Source organism: Quercus robur, chromosome 3 (assembly GCF_932294415.1).
Source record: "Quercus robur chromosome 3, dhQueRobu3.1, whole genome shotgun sequence".
NCBI lineage: Eukaryota > Viridiplantae > Streptophyta > Magnoliopsida > Fagales > Fagaceae > Quercus > Quercus robur.
The window spans coordinates 17,923,055-17,945,399 of NC_065536.1; the positions used below are offsets into that span (position 1 = coordinate 17,923,055).

Sequence of the window (22,345 nt, forward strand, 5' to 3'; positions counted from 1 at the left end):
ACTAAGTATTTTAATACACACATACGGGGAGAGGAGAGAATGTCTTCAAGAAAGTGACAGTGGTGTATATCCAAAAAAGCCTAGTTAGGAAATGGAAGAGTATATGATCAATAATCTTTGTCATCAAGTAATTAGAAAGTGCAGTATGAAATTTGGTTTTTTAAAAAAGCAAAGCATTTTGTAAAAAATGTCAAAAATTGTTTTTTAAAAAAGTTTAGTATTTGGCTAGTACTTATAAAAGTGGCAGTTTGAGTTGTAAATTACCAAAAATGACAGTATATATATAAAGAGAATTTGTTATGTTAATTACCTCCTTAATAATAATAATAATAATAATAATAATAATAATAATAATAATAATAATAATAATTATTATTATTATTATTATTATTATTATTATTATTAATGACTTCTCAATAGTAGACCCTTTTAATTTTTCTTAGAATGGAATACACCATCATTATCTTAAAATTTAATAATTTTAGTTGTATAAATCTTTGCAATAAGTTTTTATTGAGACTTATATTTTTCTTTTTGTAATTATTATACTCATTATTATTAATAACAACAACTCTTTTCAAATTATTTTTTTCCTGAAAGCAAATTGTTAATGGTAGATAAAATAATAATAATAATGTTAGTAGTAGGTCTAGATGAGAACCAATAACAACTTGTTATGAAAATATTGTGTAAATAACACTATTTTTTTTTCTAAAGAAAAATAGCACAAATTCAAAAATTTTAGGGACACAATAAAATATCACAATATTTTCATAGTATTCTTTGTTTTTAGTTCTGATCAATCTTAGTCTAATATTTTGTTAATTTATTTAAGGATAAATTATAAATTACACCCCTAAAGTTTGGGGGTGTTTGAATTATATACCCTGAAGTTTCAGAATTTGGATTTTATCCTCTGAAGTTTTAAAATTTGGATTTTACCCCCTAAAGTTTGAGAGTATTTGGATTTTACACGCTAACATTTCAGAATTTGAATTTTACCTGCTAAATTTTAGAGGTGTTTAGATTTTACTCCCTAAATTTTGGGGGTGTTTGAATTTTACACCCTAAAATCCAAATTCTGAAATGTCAAGATGTAAAATTCAAACACCTCCAAACTTTGGGAGAAGAGAGTAATTCCAAATTCTGAAACTTTATGGTGTAAAATGCAAACACTCCCATCCAAATTTTAGGGGTGTTTAAATTTTACTCCCTAAAGTTTGGAGGTGTTTGGATTTTATACCTTAAAATCCAAATTCTAAAATGTCAAGATGTAAAATTCAAACACTCCCAAACTTTGGGAGGGGGTAATTCTAAATTCTGAAACTTCAGGTATAAAATGCAAACACTCCCACCAAAACTTTATATATTTGTAATTTGTAAAATCCAAACACTCCCACCCAAATTTTAGGGATGTAATTTGTAATTTATTCTATATTTAATTTTCTTTTGACATATGAAATATTTGACACCTCAACGGTTGTGAAATATGTTGTGATAATTTGTTGTGTTTTAATACAATTTTTATTTTTATTTTTATAAATCTACTTACATGATGAGACGCTTGTCCCACTCAACCCACATTTTTTTTATTTTTTTTATCCACCCGTTTCTTCCCAGTTCTCCATCAATTATCTTTTTTTTTTTTTTTTTCCTCCTCCCAACATATCTCTTCCTCAGCTCTTCTTTTTCACCCAAATGAGAAGAAGAAGAAGAAAAGAGATACATAAGACATAAAATATATAAATAAAAATGAGAGAAGCCCGAAGAAGAAGAAGAAGCACAGAGGAGAGGAAACTTAGTGGCAGCAAAGGAGCCCCGTAGATTTGCTCTAGTTTTGGGACTACACCATGGATTTGTGAAATTGGATTTTAAGGAAAAATAGTGGGTAATTTGGGAAATTGGCTGAACCTTCCAATGGTAATATTGCAAACACGCTTGTGGCCTTTTGCAATTGCATCTCCCTTGCTGCCACACGATCTTGCGCGTCTCCTCTGTGTTTGGAAAAAAAGACTTTCATACAAAGCGTGTTTGCAATACGTTACCAAACACGTAGTTTGGAATTTTCAGTAGGAAAAAGTGGAACCGAAAGCACACATACATTTTGAAACCTAGGTGATAAATTTTAGGGCTTTTTAATATTTAAATATCATTTATTCAAATTTTGATATTATATAATTTTTTTTTTTTTTTTTTTTTTTTTGTTTCAGAAACCATTCTTGTTTTTTGAAATGCAAATGTCAATTAAATTTTTGTGTTAAAAGTATTATAAACATCTCTGTTATAAGTTGATAAGAAAATTGATTTTCAATTATTATTAAGTACACACGTAACAAACTTTTTTTGTCAAATTGTTTAGGGTTAGGTCTAGTACTGTCTGCCGTGCCCACCAATATAATGTTTAGAAACTTCCCAAAAAATTCTTAATAAATTCATTCAATCTAGTATAATAAGTGGATATTGAAGAAGTTTGTTTCATTAGTACATAAGCAGATCTTCCACGCGTCTTTGAGCTAAAAGCCTAAAATTGATTTCACAGCTGAAAAAGAAAAGGGTTCATAATTTCATACTTAATTTTATTCTTAGATCTATAAATTTCATGTTTCTCAAAAAAAAAAAAAAAAAAATCTATAAATTTCATGCCACTTACTTGTATTAACAATATTTCAGTCATAGTACACAATATTAAATTTTGAATTTAGTTCATGTACATATATATTCTATTTTCTAACATGTTTTTAATGCTTTGTAATTGGCAGCTATCCTCAACATAGATTTACCCAAGAAATTTCTAAAGAGATCTCACTTATTAAATTAAATTGTACACAATTATTTGTTGTTAAATACCCTATTGGAATAGATTCTCTTGTAGAGGAAATAGTAAAGTGGCATTTAGATATTGAGTCAAATGATGTTTGCATGATAGTGATCCATGGCCTTCCAGGAATATGAAAGACATCAATTGCAAAAGCTATTTTTAACTAGTTGCATATCATTTTGAAGGAAGTTGCTTTCTAGAAGATGTTAGAGAAAAGTCAAGAACAAACAATGGCGTAATTCAGTTACAAGAGATACTTTATTCTGAGATCTCAAGGGGTCGAAATTTGAAGATGCATGGCATATTTAAAAGAATCATTGTGATAATGGACATGCTTCACCACAAAAGAATTCTTTTAATTCTTGATGATGTGGACAAAGTAGTTCAAGTAAAAAATTTGCTTGGAAAATGCAATTGGTTTGCTTCTGGAATTAGAATTATTATCACAACAAGAGACAAAATGTTATTGTCTACCCTTCAAGAAGATTGTCATTTAACCTACTATAGCTACAAGGTCAAGGAATTAGATGAACATGAATCTCGTGAACTCTTTTGTCAAAATGCATTCAAAAGAAACAAGCCTAGGAAGATTATTTGGAACTCGTAAACCTATTTATAAGTTATGCCAAAGGTCTTCCATTAGCTTTAAAAATAATAGGTTCTGATTTGTATCAAAGAGATATTCGTTGTTGGAAAAGTGTACTAGATAAGTATAAAAGAATTCTTAATCCAGATATTCAAGAAGTGCTCAAAATAAGTTACGATGGATTAGACAAAGCTCAATGAGATATTTTCCTTGATATAGCATGTTTCCTTAAAGGATTACGCATGGATGTTGCCGTAAATATATTACAAAGTTGCAATTCGCATGACCCATTTAATGATATTCAAAGACTTATAGATAAGTCTCTCATAGTTGTTAATGCTAAAAATAACAAATTATCAATGCATGACTTGATACAACAGATGGGTTGGGAAATTGCTCAACACGAATCAGAAGTGTCAAAGAAGAATAGAAGGCTATTGTGTTATGGGGTTGCTCTCGAAGTATATACTGCGAATATGGTACAAATTATTTTGATTTATCTATTCCCTTGTTTCTCGAGGCATAAGTAGTGAATATTTTTCTCATTTCTTTTTTAATTTTTTAGTGGTGAAGAAAATATAAGTTTATCCACATTTATTTTCTTTACAATTTAAGAATTGTAAATTTTGTTATGTAATGTAATTAATGTAATTCTTTGTCCAAATTGGGGGTTGGATGAAATTCAAGGCATAATATTGTGCTTACCACAATCAGAAAATATGGAATTGGATCTTGGAAAAATGAAAAATCTCAATTTCTTGATAGTTCATAATATAATTTGTGAAGATCTTAAATATCTTCCAAATGAGTTAGGTTAATTGATTGAAATGGATTTCCTTTAACTTCCTTGCAAGCCGTGACTAATCTTCAGAAACTTGTTTCACTTAATATGCCAGGAAGCCACATTAAATTGGATGAGCATTTTGAGGTATGATCATTACCATTTATAAATTATTACTGTATCTTTTTTAAGTTATATTTATATTGAATTTTTTTTCATCCTCCACAGAGATGCCGCTTCACAACTTTGAAATACATGAATTTCATGAACTGTAAAAACATTACCAAATTACCTAACTTATTTGTGATTGCCCCAAACATAAAAGAGTTGGAACTTGATGGATGTAAAAATTTAGTTGAGGTTCATCAATCTATTGGGCTTCTTGAAAAGCTTGAATATTGGAGTCTCCAAGCATGCAAAAAACTTAAAATAATTCCAACGAACCTCAAGTTGAAATCTCTTAAATTGTTTTTTCTCAATGGCTGTGAAAGTCTTGGGAAATTCCCTGATATTGGGCAAAGAACGGAAAGATTAGCTCTGCCTTCATCAATTGGAAATCTCACTAGCCTTCATACGTTATGCATGGGTTCTAAAGATCTTAAACATCTTCCAAGTAACATCTCTAAGTTACAAAATCTTAGGAACCTCTATATTTATAAGCGTGAAAATTTCACGAAGGCTTTCGATACTCCTAATTGCTTTCCCAAATTAAAACTTTGATTTCTTGGTACAACAACACTCTACCCTTCCTGACATCGCTAACATATTTCCTCATTTAAAGACCTTTGATATTCACGGCTGCTGGAGTCTTCAGAAAATTCCAAAACTTCCATCATGTACACATACTGTATTTATAACAAGATGCAATTCGCTGGATTCACGATCAAGAAGAAGATTATTGAGTAAGGTTCGTCTCTCTTTCTCAATTCAAAGTTTAAAAAGGATACAATTTTGGTTAACTTTCCCAAATATATTACTAGATTTGCTAAACTGTAGTTTCCTTAATTTGCTAATTGCATGCAGTTTGAAGAATAGGTTGGGCTTCCACGGAATATTGTATGTTCAAGAAGATTATCGCTTCTAGACTACCCATCTGAAACGGACTTTGCTCATAAAATGGAGTCTTCATTTAAACTTGATGGTGGTGGATACAAACTTGTACTTCCAGGAACTAAAATTCCAATTTATTTCAACCATTGAAGTTGTAAGGTTGAATTTATTCAACCATCTAATTGGCTTTATTCCGTGCCAAATTTGCTTGTAATTCAGCATTTAGTAACCCTGTATTTAAGTGGGTTTGTTGTAAGGGTAGTGAGTGAGATAGAGTGAAGATTGCTCAAGAGTGTGCAAGAAAACAGAGACTCGCGGTCGGGACTCGCGGGTGACTCGCAGCTGCAAGCCGCCAGAAGCAGCACACGTGCCAAGCATGCTGGAAGATGAACAGTCATGCTAGCTGGAGCATTACAGGACAAAACAGGACAACTGGCCATACGGTTAACTCGCGACTGGATCTCGCAACTTAGTCAAGCCGCGAGGTTAAGCCACGAGCCACCCCTGTTTTGTAAAACCTGACATTTCACATTCCTCTCCCACTCCAGTATAAATACCCCTTTTACCCACGATTGAAAGAGGAGCTTCCAGAGAGAATTTTGAGAGAGAAACCCTAAAGAAAAACAAGATTGTTTCATCCACAATCTATACCTTAGAGTCTCTTCAAATTCCTCTACTCTCTTCCTCTCCATTATCAAATCCTTGAGAGGCATTATACCAAACCTGGTTCTCACCATCATCATCACTGTGAGACAGTTGTTTGGATTTCTGGGAAGCAGTTAGGAAGGAACCAATCTTCATTGGTTGATGCTACGGTCTAGTAGCGGAATCCGGGAAGCTAGAAAAGAAAAAGGTTCGGCGCAATCTCGTTGGAGCAAGAAGCTTGGAGGGCTTAGGTGCACTGGGTAGATTAGGCTTGGAGGGTCTATTGCTGTCCTTGTATCCCAACTGTATTTTCTAGTGGATTGTTTACCGCTTGGAGGGCGGCGGAGAGGTTTTTCGCCGAGGACTTCGGTTTCCTCTTCGATAACACATCGCGTGTTGTCTTTGTGTTTGCATCTTCCTTCCTCTCTATCTTTGCCTTTTTATTATCTGCTGTGGTTTTATTTTGTTATGGCTTAGATAGTCTTTAACCAATTTCATATTATAGCATGTGTTAAGTTTCCGCACACTAGTTGTTTGACATATTGCTTGTATTGGTTAAGTTGTAATTTGGGGGTCTAAACGTTCAAAGGTGTTTTGTACACGTTTTTGAACTTTCAATTGGTATCAGAGCAGGTACACTGCTATTGGTTTCATTACCATTGTGTGATCCTTGACTCCCTTTTGAGATGGATAGGTCTCAATCCCTAAATGCACCTCCATATTTTGATGGTAGTAATTATGCTTTTTGGAAGGTTCGCATGAGAGCTTTTCTGTGTTCTATTGATGAATCCGTTTGGGATGCTGTTGAGATTGGTTGGACCAAACCTAAGGCAGCCAAATCCACATGGGATAAGGCAGCACTTGCTGCATCTAATGCTAACAGTAAAACACTCAACGCTATTTTCTGTGGTGTGTCTCCAGATGAATTTCACAGGATTTCTCATATTACCATTGCCAAAGAAGCATGGGAGATTTTGGAAACCACCTATGAAGGCACGAAGAAAGTGAAAGACACCAAGTTGCAAATGCTGACCACTCGGTTTGAGGAGCTCAAAATGAGTGAGGATGAGTCTTTTGACTCTTTCTATGGGAAGCTAAATGAGGTGGTGGTCAGTAAGTTCAACTTGGGGGAGAAAACGGAGGACTCAAAGATTGTAAAGAAGATCCTTCGATCATTGCCGGAAAGTTTTCGTGCTAAAGTGACAGCAATTGAAGAGAGCAAGGACCTTGATGACATCAAAGTACAGGAGCTGGTTGGTTCTCTGCAGACTTATGAGATGTCGCTGCCCAATCAACGGAAGAGTAAATCTCTTGCTCTAAAGACCATTAATGAGAAGGTGGAAGATCAAGACTCATCGGGAGAAGATGTGGTTGACAAAGATGTTGCATACCTTGTCAAAAATTTCAGAAAGTTCTTGAAATTCAAAAATAATGGCAAATTTGATGATAAAAGAAAATTCCAAAGTTCTGGAAGGGAGAAGAGGGAATTTAAAAGGAAAGATGGAAAAGAATCCCAACCCACACAAGGTGTCACTTGTTTCGAATGTAACGGACATGGACACTTTAAGAAGGAATGTCCGAATTATTTGAAATCGAAAGGTAAAGTGTATGCCACGACCTTGAGTGACTCGGATTCGTCTGACTCAGAACCTGAAGAGAGTTGTGATGGAGAGGGGAACTATTCAGCTTTTATGACTATTGCTCATGTTGAGTCTTCAGATGAGTTGAATCTGCTTGTACGAGACCTTGGAGAACATAGTGATGATGAATCACTAGGAATTGTTGAAGAATTAGATGCTGAAGAAGATGAAAGCACAGCAAATCTTCAAGAGAATTATAACTCACTCTTGGAGAAGTCGGGTGAGTACACAAGGGTGGCCAAGGCTGTTGTGAGAAAAATGAAGAAGGCTGAGGAGGACTACAAAAGTCTCCTAATTCAATATAGGGAGGCCAAATGTGAGATAGAAACACTGAATGGTGAGTTGTCCGAAGCTTACACAAAAGTAAGATTTCTTGAGAATGAGGTTGTGCAAGCAAATGCTAAAGTAGAGAGGGTCACCACCAAGAAGCTAGATGATGTTATATCATCTTAAAAGAGCTTTTCAGACAAATTCGGATTGGGATATACCGGAGGAAGTAGTTCATCTGGAAATGTTACTAAAGAAGTGAAGTTTGTAAAGGCCAAAGATCCAGTTGTAGCTGACCTTACTGGTGAGAAGCTCAAGGTGGAGGAGAAGAAGAATGTGGTGAACCAACGGATGCTGAATCCCCGTAATCAGTCTGTGGGCAGGTCTGAATCTCGTGCCAAGTCACGTCCACGACCACAAAGAGGTCCTAGAGGAACTTATGTGTGCCATTATTGCGGACTTCAAGGGCATACTCGACCAAATTGCCAAAAGCTGAGAGCAAAGAACAGTGCAACTCCTCAAAGGTCAGGAGGACCCAGAAATGATAGGAGAATTTGGGCAGGTGATCAATCTAGAGATCAAAATGGAGATCCCGGAATGATGAACGTGATGAAGATGATTGGTGCATTCACCAACTGCTTGGAAAGCTTCTCACGAAGGTTTGAAAGCCCTAACTCCCGTACCCAATCCTATAAGGAAATCACCCCAAACGCAAGTGATGTGTGGGTGAAAAAGGGTACTCATGCATAAGCATTACAACATGTCCATGCATTAATACTTCCTATGCTTTGTGACAATGTTTGTTTGGTTTGCTTGCTGTTTTTGATGCTGGTTGTTTACTTGTCTACTTGTGAACATTTTTAATTTTGTTTTATCAATCTTTTTGTTTCTTGTGTCAAAAATCCAAAAATCATATAAAAAATTAGAAAATCAAAAAGCTTGATTAACTTTGTTGAGTTTTGTCTCAAAACTTGTTTTGTCTTGTACCTTTGTGCTAATGGCTTTGTGCATTTTCGAGCATTGCTTGTTTTCATGCACTTATATCATTGTGGGAAAAATCTTGAAATCTATGTGATTGTTGTAAATAGATCTTCAAACTTGTCATGAATGATTAGTGAATGGTTATGTTGATCTTGAGACATGCATAGACTTGTGTCTATATATCTTCCCACTCTTTATTTTTGTTTTGCTAAAAAGAGCTCACCAAATGTAAATCTCCAAATGAAAAGAGATATTGAGCTGCAAAAGCCTGTCACACATTCTAGTATTCGACTAGGAAAAAGGCTAAGCGACCTTATTAAAGTGAATGTTTATTCAAAAAGCCAAAGGCTTGTTCATTAAAGTGAAATGTCAAATATCACTCTCACAATGAGAGGTGATTGCCTCAAAAGATCAAAAAGATCAAATGTTATGATTAAAAGTGGAGTAAAATGTAAAGCTCCAAGTCATGTTATCAAGTTTTGTGGGAGGTCATATATACATATTTCTATAATTGAGATAGGTCACATGATCTAGTGCTAATTGTGTATGCCTTGGTTGATTCGATCATTGAAGCTTCACATTAGACGAAGGACTATCTCATTGTTGATATCCACACACAACACACAAGTTTATGCTCAATAAATGCCATATTCATTTGTGTGATTGTACTTGATGAAATGTGTTTTCACATGCTCAATCTTTGTTAATTCAAGCACAAAAATATTTTTGAGTGTTTTAGGTGTTTTTGGAAAGTATTTTGTTTGAAAAATCTGAAAATTTCAAAAATCCAGTTTTGCCCTGTTTTGGCGGCTCAGTCGCGGGTATGTCAAGTCGCGAGCCTCAGTCGCATCTTCGCTGGTCATTTTTGGCGACTTGTTCTCGAGTGGAAGGTCCAGTCGCGAGGTTCACTTAGAGATTTTCGCGGCTCAGCTCACGACTCACTCACGGGTAGACCTTCCAGTCGCGAAAAACACTTAGAAAAATTTTCAAATTTTTGTTCATGAGTGCTTTGGCGGCTTGAGTTGGCGACTGTGTGGCGACTTAATCAAGTCGCGAAATCGCGTGTTTGGCAGAAACAGGAGCAGTTTTTAAACCTCTTTTCAGTTTTCCCTCGAACTTTTGTGTACTGTCACTCTTAACCTATACTCTTGGTGTATAGCTATTTCTAACTCTTAACCTATACTCTTGGTTTAAACTTTAATATATTTTGATGATGTTATTCAGGATGTTTTTGAGTTTGTACCCATGTGTTTTTGTAAGCTTTTAGGGTTAATGTTTTATGCATAGTTTGTAGGCTTTATGGTATGTACCTTGCTTAATGCAGCCTTTATGCTATGTTGAAATCAGTACTTTAATCTAAATGTTCTGCATTTTGGTTTATGTACTGTCATTCTTGTGCCCTTGTAGGATTGTTCCTAGATGCATATGCCTTGTGTGTTATGCATTGGTTGAGTGTTGAGCATACAAGTGTCTTGCCTAGTGCTTGTTAACTTGTATGTCCTTGTGTTCATTCCAAGTGTGAATGAGCACTGTGATCACTACCTTGTGGTGTTCACTTGGTTGATCAAGCCATGGCTTGTTTCTTAACTCCATCTTTGCTTGATCACATATTGCCTGTTTCATATGCATTTATAATTTTCTGCTTACAATGATCATGGTGTATTGTTGTGTTTCAGGAGATTCATGTTCATATGATTCAAGAGCTGCACAGCTTCTAGAGTTAGGTGTGAGTGAGTTTTGTTCAACTGTTCCTAACTCACATGTTAAGTCTAGAGTCTGTTTTAGGGTTTTGTCACGGAATAGCCAAAGGGGGAGATTGTAAGGTTGAATTTATTCAACCATCTAATTGGCTTTATTCCGTGCCAAATTTGCTTGTAATTCAGCATTTCGTAACCCTGTATTTAGGTGGGTTTGTTGTAAGGGTAGTGAGTGAGATAGAGTGAAGATTGCTCAAGAGTATGCAAGAAAACAGAGACTCGCGGCTGGGACTCGCGGGTGACTCGCGGCTACAAGCCGCCAGAAGCAGCACACGTGCCAAGCATGCTGGAAGATGAACAGTCATGCTAGCTGGAGCACTACAGGACAAAACAGGACAACTGGCCATACGGTTAACTCGCGACTGGATCTCGCGACTTAGTCAAGCCGCGAGCCACCCCTGTTTTGTAAAACCTGACGTTTCACATTCCTCTCCCACTCCAGTATAAATACCCCTTTTACCCATGATTGAAAGAGGAGCTTCCAGAGAGAATTTTGAGAGAGAAACCCTAAAGAAAAACAAGATTGTTTCACCCACAATCTATACCTTAGAGTCTCTTCAAATTCCTCTACTCTCTTCCTCTCCATTGTCAAATCCTTGAGAGGCATTATACCAAACCTGGTTCTCACCATCATCATCACTGTGAGACAGTTGTTTGGATTTCTGGGAAGCAGTTAGGAAGGAACCAATCTTCATTGGTTGATGCTACGGTCTAGTAGCGGAATCCGGGAAGCTAAAAAAGAAAAAGGTTCGGCCCAACCTCGTTGGAGCAAGAAGCTTGGAGGGCTTAGGTGTACTGGGTAGATTAGGCTTGGAGGGTCTATTGCTGTCCTTGTATCCCAACTGTATTTTCTAGTGGATTGTTTACCGCTTGGAGGGCGGCGGAGAGGTTTTTCGCCGAGGACTTCGGTTTCCTCTTCGATAACACATCGCTTGTTGTCTTTGTGTTTGCATCTTCCTTCCTCTCTATCTTTGCCTTTTTATTATCTGCTGTGGTTTTATTTTGTTATGGCTTAGATAGTCTTTAACCAATTTCATATTATAGCATGTGTTAAGTTTCCGCACACTAGTTGTTTAACATATTGCTTGTATTGGTTAAGTTGTAATTTGGGGGTCTAAACGTTCAAAGGTGTTTTGTACAAGTTTTTGAACTTTCAGAAGTGTTGGAAGTTCCGTATCATTCTCGACTGATCAGAAATCTCCAACATTTGCTTGCTGTATTGCTTTAAAAGTGGAAGTGAAGGATATTGTGTTAAGAAATCAAATTGGATGGGGTACTATTTCATTGCTTCTTTAAGGAAAAAACTATGTTACCTTGATCTTGTTTAATGTAAGGGTGCCTGTTTTGTCAGTGCAGATTATTATGTTTAACCCAGTGTCTCACAGACAAGGAGGTACCAAGGCAAGCATGATCATCCATCATGCATCTCAGAGAATAAGCCAAAGCAGAGTAATAGCCAGAGGCATACCTAAAATTGCCACCACCACAATTGTGACTAATGTAGAGACAACACCAACAGGTGCGTTGAAATATGTTGGTGCTGAAAATCCCTAATTATGTCCACCACAATGTCTCCACTTTTCAAATTTCTTGGATTTGTTGGAGTTATGGACAGCAAAAACAGCAACAATCAGAATGTTAGCAACAATAATACTCCCACCATGAAACTACCCATCTTTCCAGCCATGCTGTTCGATACCAAAGGCCAAGAGAGTATGGAGACTTTCAAAGACATAACAGGGGTGTCCTAATCTGCTCTAAAGAGTTAACTGTAAAAGCCTTTTGCAAGTGCCTTTTCGTACTGATTGGCACCGACATAATATTATGGCAATAGATTATGGTTGAAATTTTGCTAAAGTGTTTGCTCTATTTTCAAAAAATCTACGACTTCCTTTGTTTGTGAGCAGTGAGAATGGGTCAATATTTAACACCTGTTTTGTATGCATTGTTTGCAATCCTGCCACTTGCTCAGCAAAACCAACCTATGCTCATTAATAGAATATTTATATTTTTGTTAATGAAGTTTACAGTTGAAAGTGTTATATGTTATTAAAGTTGAAGACGTGCAGTTGCAATCCTTCCTCTTCTTGTGCGTAATTGAATTGGCGAAGATGTAAAAATATCTGTATGTACTTCATCCATTCAAATAATGCAAATTATTCCAATTTCTTCATATCTCATTTTCCTCTTTTAACTTCTTCTTCCTTTTTCTACATTACTGAATTGAGTTGAACTAAAAAGTTCTCATGCAGGAAGCCTTTGCCTGTGACCAGATAGTTTTTTTGTTTTCCTTCCTAGTTTTGAGATACTCATTAATATTTTCATTGGAAAAAAATAATAATAATAAAATACTAAAGTAAAATTAAACATCTGAAAGTACTTGTACACCAATTTACGACATTGTATGACTGCCTTTGGGATTTGACACTACCTTGGAGTCTTGATGCATGGAAATGTAGTGGTAAAGATATTCATAGGTCCAAGTGGTTTACTTGAATCTATGCTTTATGCTTTCAGTTTCAAGGCTGTTTAGTCAAGAACCAAATTAGCATTTAAGGAAGCATGAAACTTGTGATAGAGATAGAGATAAATGACTGTCAACTTAAACAACACAAATGGCACTGCATTCCTACTAAAGCTAAGAGTCATGCAACACCGTTTCATTAAATGAAAAAATGACTTAAGAGAACAATGCCATTTCAGTCTTGGATATTAATTAACTTACAACATGCGAGATCCAAGTGTACTAATTAGTACTAATTAGTTATAACTAACTCTAAGATTACTGTTTCTATCTCGAATAGTTTGTTAGATCTGTAACTGACTCTAATCCTGTAAATGACTATAGAAGCATGAATTTAACACATAGTATCTGAGATAATACAACCATTTAGATATTTTCTTTTATATCTCTCTATTCCTTCGTTGAATCTCACATGGTAGTAGAGCCTTCAGAATTCTCTTTGGTGGTTGGAATCAACAATGCTAGTGAAGTTTGGAATACTTTGGAGCAACGATTTACTTCAACTTCAAGGGCTAATATCTTGAATCTGAAGATTGAACTACGAAGTATCAAGAAAGGCACTGACACTATCAATGGATTCTTACAAAGAATCAAAGTTGCAAGAGCTCGATTACTAGCGGTTGGCGTTATAGTATATAACGAAGAGTTACTCAGCTTAGTCCTCAGAGGCTTGCCTAAGGAGTATGCTTACTTGTTTTCTGCAATCAGGACTTGGAGTTAATCAATTTCATATGAAAAAACTCTGATTAAAAACACTGATGGAAATTTGCATTCTATGGCAATGTATGCCTCATCAAACCAGAAGCAGAATGTGAATCATTCACAGGCACAGATGTATCTGAATACAGGAGGAAATCGAGGTCAAGCAAGAAATTCACATAACTGTGGTAGAGGGGGAAGTTTCATGTAGTTAATGCCTCTCTTAGCACTAAATACCACAATTTCCAACTTAGAAATGTGTTATATGTTCCTAGTATTGCTTCAAATCTACTCTTAGTTCACAAATTATGCTTGCATAACAATTATCATTTTAATGCTTATAAATTCCAATGTTAGGATATTCTGACAGGAAAATCCTATACTACGGTTTGAGTGAAGATGGAGTCTATCAAATCTACTCCAAAACCTTAGCATCAACTGCATCTTCATCACCTTCACATCTCAATACATATCCTGCTTCATTTACCGAATCAAAGAATCGAAATATGCAGCTTTGTGTAAATTCCGTAAATAGGTTTCTTTAGAAAAAGTCTTCCAAACCTTTAGAATTAATGCAAACTGATGTATGTGGTCCAGCTCCAATACAATTATCAATAGTTTTAAATACCATCTTGTACCTGTTGATGATTTCACCAAGTTTGCTTGGATTTTCTTGTTGAAATTGAAATCTGATTTCCTATCTACTTTCAAACATTTTACAGGCACCATTGAAAATATTCTTGATCGTATAATCAAAATTCTTAGATCTGAATTGTGGGGCTGAATTCACTTTTAATGCCTTTAATGAATTTTTCTCTAATCATGGTATTACTCATCAATTATCTTACCCTCACACACCCCAACAAAATGGAGTGGCTGAAAGGAGACATAGGCATCTTGTTGTGTGTGCTTTGACTGTGCTTTCGCACTCAAAATTACCTGTCATTTATTGGGCATATGCTATTTCTACTGTTTTGCATCTCATAAACAAACTACCCACTCCTTTACTCCATAATCTTTCACCTTGGGAGCTCCTCTTTTCAGGCCAAACCAGATTTATTACACTTGAAAGTTTTTAGGTGTACTTGTTTTCCTCTTCTTAAGCCATATAATACCCAAAAATTTCAATCTCACACTTCTCCTTTTGTATTTTTAGGTTACCCTCTCTACTCAAAAGATATGTCTTGAAATTCACTCTCACAAAATTTATGTTACCAGGCATGTTTTGTTTAATCAAAATGATTTTCTGCATTAACACAACTTTCATCCTCACAATCCAGTGCTTCTCCCTCACCTATTATTTGGCTTACTTTTTTGTTGCACTCTTTTTCTCAAACAATTCTTCAGCCCTCTACTCAATCTAATTCCACTGCACAATCCTCTTCTACTCTACTTTTACTGAAACCTTTACCTTCAGTTTCCCTAGTTTCTACAGAAACTAGTTCCCAACATGCCTATCCTTCTCCACCAGCCACTTTGGCACCAGATATTTCCCCACCAGAACCTTCTTATACATACTACATCCTTATTTGTCACAAACACACATCCTATGGTAACTTGATTACTATACCACAGAACCTCCCTCATATAAAATTGCACCTATGAATGAAGAATATGATGTCCTTACAACATGGCCTAAGCAATTATCATCTTGCAATCATACATTTTAGCAAATATTCGCATAAAAAATTTCTGAACTGTCTCAAAATGGGGGATTGATAAAGAAAATGGAATTGAAAAAATTTGACATATGATCAAATTAACTGGCCATTAAAGAGACTCTCATATCAATTTTCTGTTCTAATCATAAGAATTTATAGCTTCAAACAGCTTGAGAAATAAACATAAATGCACAAAATAGTTTTAATGCGATGCTTCAGAATCCAATAGAACATCTTTTAATCTCTTGCAACTTATATAAGGCTTCTCTCATAGAAAAACGTTCTTTCAATGAATGAGCAGCACAAAACAGTCCAACTCTCACCATAGAAGCCACACGCTCATCACCTATGAAAGCAATGTTGTTTTTGTTCTTGCTGCTGCTATCTTCGCAGAAGAATAATTGGTAATACTGCTTTGCAAAAAAGGTTCATTATCCTTGAAAAGCCTTGGATCAGCAATATATATCCATGATTTTACTCTCATGCACTTTGGAGATGAGCTTGTTTATGCTTAAACCTTCCAGGAAAATCCCCTCTGTGGGCTTCTTGGCAATGATCATCCCCAGCAGCAGTATCCCAAAAGTATAGACATCCCCACTTGTTGAAGCCTTTCCACCCAAGCTATACTTTACAACAGAATTTCAGGATATTAGGATCAAGTATTTCCAACTAGGAAAGATAAAAGCTTGAGGAAAAAATGTGAAAACATAGGGTGTTAATTTTTTTACTAATATGTTCTTTCGGATCAAATGTAGCAAAAGAGGTAGAGTAGAACATTGTTTGAACTGTGAATGTAATCACTAAATCCTTTTAAGTTTCATAAAATAAGATCCACAACATACCTGGAGCAATGTAACCAACTGAGCCTTTTTGTCAAATTATGCCACTCCCATTCTGTGATGAATTATGGGGGAGAAACCTTGCTAACCCGTAATCTCCTACATGAGCAGTCATATCTTCATCTAAAAGCACATTTCCAGGTCACAATTATGATGGAGGTATCTAATTCAGAATCTACATCAATGGCAATATTTAGTCTCTGGGTCAAATGTGCCGAGCTGATTGTTTCCCTAGAGAGAATCCCAGCTGATGTTGGCAAAGACACCATTTTTTGGTACTTCTCCTTCCAAGCTATTGAAAGACAAATTTAACATCTGCAAAGCATTAAGGTTCTCCAATTCTGTAGGTGTTAGGCCAAAGAGATTGTTGGAAGAAAGATCCAATCTCCCAAGTGCTGCTAGATTTTCCAGTGACTTTGGTATTGAGCCAGTTATCTTGTTTCTTGCAATGTTGAGACGATGCAAAATTGAGTATTTCTCGGTTATTGCAGGAATATTTCCAGATAGCTGGTTTCCACAAATGTCCATGATTTGAAGCTGTCTCAAATGGCCAAATTCGTTGGGCAAAGAACCGCTTGAAGTGTTATTTGCCAATAGCAAAAATTTTATCTGGGGAAGCTTACAAATTAGCATTGGAATGCTTCCATTGAGTGCTGTCCTTACCAGAACAAGCATCTCTTATCGCTGACATGTTGCTATACTCATGGGAACTCTACCAGATAACCTGTTGTTTGCCATGTCGAGTAACTCGAGTTCATATAGCCACGTAAGATTGCTAAAGATATTTGGAATTCCTCCAGAGAACAAGTTGTCAGTAACCATAAGTCTTTCTAGTTTCTGAAGTTTTCCCATGGAATTTGGTATTTTGCCTTTGAAATTTTTTTTCTCAATTGAAAAGGACACAAGGTTTTGGTATTTTTCCAATATTTGAATAAATGTTGGAGATTGACAGAGAGATTTGCAACAGAAGGGGGAAGTTCATCAGCTAATTGGTTAGAAGTCAGAAGGATTTTCTTTAGCAGGGTACAGTTTGTAAGGGAATCAAATACTTGAAAATTCAGCTTTGTTGTAGTAGATAAATTGTTCCCACCAAGGAGTAACTGGACAAGATGTTTCAAGTTACCAAGTAAAGGAATATGCCCAGTGAAATTATTTGGAGAGAGATCAAGGTGTTCAATATATTAAGCATTGGATAAAGAACTCGGTATTCGTCCTTCCAGACTACTGCATTGGTTTAAAAGAATTAAGTCTTATTGAAAATAGAAAGTTATTGGGTCTTCTCTTATTTACTAAAAATAAAAGTTAGCCCATGTTTCGACTTGATCCAGATGACAAAAGGTGGTCATTTCTTCTTCGTAAATAACATGGACTTTGGTACTCAACTTTGTCTTACTTCGGTTTATCCAACACTTTAAAATAGGCTCAAAAGAAAGGAGTGCGTGGGCTGGTTTAGGTTGGGTCTCATTTTGAACTTGAAAATAGGAAGCCCAACTATATTATTAAAGTTAACGCAAAAAAATATTTTTGATCCCCATATTTTGGGCCGATTCTCATTTTAGTTCCTATTTTGATTTTATTATTAATGTAGTCCCTAAAAAAATAAAATCAATTTTATTTTGGTTACTGTTGTCTACCCACTAACAAAAATCTCTTACGTGGCAAACGGAGCGCTTATGTCAAACCTGCCCATCAATCAATCAATCATCAATCAATCAATATATTACTAAAAGCTGAAGCGTAGCATTTAATGTTGTTACACTCACGTTGAGCCACATCAGCAGCCACGTCATCCCCATCTTCTTTTTTGAATTTTTAATTTAATTTTAAAATAGATTTTACTAATTTTAAAATACTAACAAAACTAAATTTATTTCCAGCCTTATCTCTACTTTAAGTCCAATTTTTATACATTTAATTAATCCCACAATAGAGCCCAAGCCCACGCCCAAAACCTTTTCAACTACATCCCTTTGCCAAACCTGATGTTTTTTCACGGTTACTATTCCCTTTCCTTCTGTTACACGATTGAAATTCCTGTCCCCCACGTTTTGATTCATTGTTTCAGGCTTAGTCCCTTCCCCTTCCCCACCTTTTGATTCTCACGGTTTCAGCTTCTGTTCTACTGTTTCACTCACGGTTTCATCTTCCTGTTCCACGGTTTCAGCTTCTGTTTCGGCTTCTAACGGCAGCCCCTCTTTCTTCCTTCCTTCCTTCCTCTCCTCACATCTATATAAATACTGACGTAAGTGGGTGGTTCAGTTGAGGTATCCCTACATCCCAATTTCTTTTGTGCACTATTCTTTTGCTTGATGGTTCTTTTCCCTTTCTACGTTTGTTTCTGGCTAGGGTGTTGAATTTGTTTCCACTGGGTTATTTAATTGGAGCACTTCTTCTTTTGGGTATGTTCATTATGATTTTCTATTGAATCTATATATTAAATCTGTCACCTTTTACTATTTTGTGTTGTGCTCTATTCTTTTGCTTGATGGTTTTTTTTTTTTTCCTTTCTACGTTTGTTTCTGCCTAAGGTGTTGAATTTGTTACTGCTGAGTTATTTAATTGGAGCACTGCTTCTTTTAGGTATGTTCATTCTGATTTTCTAACTATATTGAATCTATATATTAACTCTGTCATCTTTTACTAGAATTGATCAAACAATTGGCGTGGGTTTTTTTGAAACCTCTTGAGTCACATCCAGGATTTTTAATCATGCGAGAGCATGTGCAGTTATATTATAGTACCAAGTGACTTGGAATGTCATGATTTTAGTAGCTTTCCCTTGTGTGAGTTGTGACCCCTAAAAGAATCATTCTGTATAAATCTATTTTAATATTCTTCAGTACTTGAGATACCTTTTTTGTGGATTCTTCAGTACAGATAGAGTAGAAACCTACATACGCTAATTTCAGAAATACATTTTTGTGGATTCTTCTCTGTCTCTCTCTTTTTCTTTACCACTCTCTGAATGATTCCTCCAACAAAATAAAACATGGTTCCCCCTATTATGAATGTCGATTCAACTCAACTTTCTTCTACATGGTGAGATGAACCTGGATGAGAGGATTACATTTTCTTAATTGTTGTGTTTTATTATTTTTGTTGAAACTTTTGGCATTTAGTTCAAGTATCATGTCAAAAAGTTGTTCACACTTGGTAATCAAAATTTGGAGTTTCAAATCACCATCATCTAATCATCTTTGATAGTTGTCCCATGAAAGAAAGATTGTTTCATAGCCTGACAGTACTGCAATTTCATAGCCTGACAATATTGCATCTCACATATTATACATTTCATGTCTCACTGGCTATCTTACTGCACATCAATCTTCCTTAAGAAAAAAACTGTGATGGTTCTGCTTTGGCTAAATCCTCCACAGATGCTAATAACCCTCTTGCACCTTTTCCCAGAACAAACTGATTGTAGAAAATCATCACTTCTTTCAATAATCCTCATCATAAAGACTAATCCCGCTTCCTCCACCTTTACTTTGTAGGATTTCTTTTCAATATATATTATAGAACTCCCTTGACATCTTATTTCAAGAATGGTGAATTACTTACTTTTTCTCCATTAAAAAGGTTCCAGAAAAAGTTTCTGGCTAACTAAGTGGTGGCTTAAGAAAAGAGTGAGGACTTCATTGAAAATGAATTTTGCACCAATGCACCGGATTAACTTTCAAACAATGCCTTATCTTTTGATACCCAAAATAAATAAATTGGATTAAGAAATTGATTACAAATTTAATTAGGGTCAAGGAGAAAATTTTAATTTTATAGAAATCATATTCTAGAATTCAAATGCCCCCACCACCCCAACTATTGATGTAAAAAAAGGTTTAAAATTTTATAAATCCGTTCTTTCTATCGATTCTATTGTTTAAAGAGAAAACTTACCCCAGGATTCAAATAATCCAATTTGAGGCGAAGAGTCTTTAGGATTCTAATTTGATTTTGGCCATTTGTGAATTGGACTAGACCTGTTTTTACATTTTCCTTGTGAGTTAGACCTTTTAAAAGGTTTGACATTTGCATGGATGGAGATAAAACCTTCTGGTATAACTCCATATGGTTTCTCAGTCCCCTTTTTAAATAGGCGTATTGTGTTGTGCAAGATGTTACAAGTGCCATTCAATTGTTTTTCAGGTCAGGGACTAATTATTAAGGAGGTAAATGCCACCATCTTCTCATGAATTACTAAGGTTCCCAAGCCATCTAAAATGGGTGATTGTAGACCTATCTATATTGTAACATAATATATAAATGCATTACTACAGTCTGGGCCAATAGGATTTAAGCCTTGGCTTAAGTATATTGATTGGTCAGCACCAAACCACACTTGTCATGGGAAGGAATATCGAAGAGAATGTTCTCTTAATGAAAGACATGAGGGATGCTGTGTGCTTTGTAAATTGTACAGCTCATGGCTGTATGAAATGGTGGCTATTAAATTAGTATAGAGTTTGTGTTTTCTTTTTTATGAGATCCATTGTGAATTTTTTCCACTAATTTTGATGGTTCTCCAATATTTATGTGCTGCCTTAAACAACTGACTGTTTAAGCCCTTCAAATTCGTCCTTTTGTACTCCACTATAATAATTAATTTAAAAGAAAAGAATCTGAATCCTATTTCTCTTTCCTATGAATCATAGGCTATGATGTTACTTAAGATATTTCTGAAATCCTCTTAGCTCTTCTTTTTTTTGGCCACCATCTGCTCATATATTTTTCTTTTTCTATCTATGTTGAAATTTCAATAAAGAAAAAAAATGTAAGATTCTTCACATTTACAATATGTTACAAAATATCTATGTGAGTGGGAAATATATTTTGCTATCCAGCTAAGGAACTTAATCTAATATGGATGTTATTGTTCAGCCTAATGTATAGATTATGTAATTGTAAAGCCATAGTCATATGGATCATGTTATTGTGTAGGTGTGGGAGCAAATTTCATATTTGTAATGCAAAAAATACAAAGAATTCTCATATAAGCCACTCCATAGATATTAGAGATTTGCATAATTGTTAATTGTTGGATCTTCTGAAAGGTATTCCAATGTCTTGGATTAAATCTCCTCCACCCAGTGGACAACTTTAAATCATGGACAATCAATGTGACTATAGAATCTGGTAAGTAGAAAATATGCCTCTTGATATGTAGTGATCCTACTATATGCAGAATTGATACCTTCATGACCCCATCCTAAACACTTCTACTATCTGCATATTTTTTTACTTATTCATTTTTCTTTTTCAGGCAGGTAATTCATTGAAACAAATCTAAGAAACATTAAGAACACAAAATATCCTCACAAGGCATCCCAATAAATATGGGAATCACATATTACAATTTACAACCAATACATTTCACCTGTTCCATTTTGTTTTATTGGTAAGTTACAGACGTACCTAGCAGGTTTTAAACTTTTGACCTCACCTTTCAACTAATTATTATAGGAGAAAGAAGTGCCAATTGAGCTATATTTAAGCATGTATTTTGATGAAATATGTACTGATTGCCATGTTACTCTTTGCTTGAAATGTTCAGGTTTCTTTTTTTTCTATTGGATGGTTTTTTTATTATTATCTGCATTGAACAACTTGCTAAATACAGGTTTTGTTACAAAACATGGTTTAATACATCAAGTTTTTGATCATATTTTCATTTTGGAGAACTATGTGAGTGTGGTTTCTATGATAGGTTACTTTCCTTATATCAATATATTGTCTTTGAAGGAAATCGAGTACTTACCTTAAACTTGATTTTAACTGAGTCCACTTCAGAGATGTATTCACGAAAATATACGCTTAAATGGCCATGAATATTTGGAGTCAAAACGTTTGCATCATTTTCCATATATGTGAAACTCAGCAAAACAATATCGTAGGCCATCAAATTTGAGATTGTTAGTAGATCTATAAGATTACCCCAGATTGATGTAAAGTTAAATGAAATACATAGCACGATTGCTCAAAATTTTCAAGATTGTCTGAAGAAAATTTCCCAATACTTCATTTATACCTGTAAACTTTCATTCGAACCAGTGTATCTTGCCACAAGTTGTGATGTAGGAGCAACATCAGAGTCCTTCCATAG

At 35.2% G+C, this 22,345-nt stretch overlaps 1 protein-coding gene and 1 long non-coding RNA gene across 46 annotated transcripts in view; both read left to right on the plus strand.

Annotated features, from left to right (window-relative positions):
• The window catches only part of LOC126717331 (disease resistance protein RML1B-like), a 131,984-nt gene that overhangs the window by 55,892 nt on the left and 53,747 nt on the right, over nt 1-22,345 (plus strand). The gene's annotated exons all lie outside the window — the stretch shown is intronic.
• Nucleotides 18,207-20,951, plus strand: LOC126717343 (uncharacterized). The gene is made up of 3 exons (XR_007652531.1): nt 18,207-18,647; nt 18,777-18,828; nt 20,392-20,951. It is a non-coding gene; the product is annotated as an uncharacterized LOC126717343 (long non-coding RNA).